Source organism: Anneissia japonica, unplaced genomic scaffold (genome assembly GCF_011630105.1).
Source record: "Anneissia japonica isolate Jap-2015-1 unplaced genomic scaffold, ASM1163010v1 scaffold153868_len852_cov82, whole genome shotgun sequence".
NCBI classification, from domain to species: Eukaryota; Metazoa; Echinodermata; class Crinoidea; order Comatulida; family Comatulidae; genus Anneissia; species Anneissia japonica.
Genome location: NW_022697773.1, coordinates 1 through 852, shown reverse-complemented (window position 1 = coordinate 852; position 852 = coordinate 1). Strand labels below are relative to the sequence as shown.

The 852-nt window shown below is 45.0% G+C and overlaps 1 pseudogene; it reads right to left on the bottom strand.

Annotated features, from left to right (window-relative positions):
- Window positions 1–8: 8 nt before the first annotated feature.
- Window positions 9–848, bottom strand: LOC117102343 (annotated as a pseudogene).
- Window positions 849–852: the final 4 nt, after the last annotated feature.

Here is an 852-nt window from a genome sequence, read left to right as displayed (position 1 = left end):
TGCATGACTATAGAAGATTTTTCTTGTTCCCCTCTTCTGGCATGGCCTTGGTGTTCCTTGAGCCTAGTGCGGAGATCTCGTCCTGTTTCACCAATGTAAACCTTCCCACATTCGCACGGGATCCGATAAACTCCTGGTTGACTCTGTGCTGGTGGTTTTTCCTTGTGTGTTTGTAGAGTTCGGGATAGTTTGTTGGGTGCGCTATGAAACACTTTGACATCGGCTTGTAATAGAATGCGTTGAATGCGGTGTGAAAGCTGTCCCAAATATGGTAAACACACAGACTTTCTCGATTCTGCATTGCCTAGCCTATTGCTAGGTATGGGTGTAGCAATGTCTCTCGTGTGATAACCATTAAGTTTAAGGGCTGCCTTAACATGTTGCACTTCTTTCCGGATGGAGTTGTGGTCGCTGATGCAATGTGCTCTTTTGATGAGTGTGTTACACACTCCCTTCTTGGTGGACGGATGGTGAAACGAGCGTTTGTTTAGATATCTGTCGGTGTGTGTTAGTTTGCGATAAACTGCATGTGACAAAGTCCCTGCGTCCTGTCTGGTTACCAAAACATCAAGAAAGGGTAAAGAGCGATTGTGTTCCTCCTCCATAGTAAACATGATTGATTTGTGCTGATAATTCAGGTGATCTATAAAACCATCTAGGTACACCTTACTGTGTTGCCAAATGATAAAAGTATCATCGACGTATCGGAGCCAGAGTTTTGGTTGTTTGGTGGCTCAAAGAAGCGCTGGTTGTTCAAACTCTTCGAGGAAGATGTTGGCAATGACTGGGGATAAAGGCGATCCCATAGCCGTGCCCTCTGTTTGTTCGAAAAACTGGTCGAGCCATTTGAAA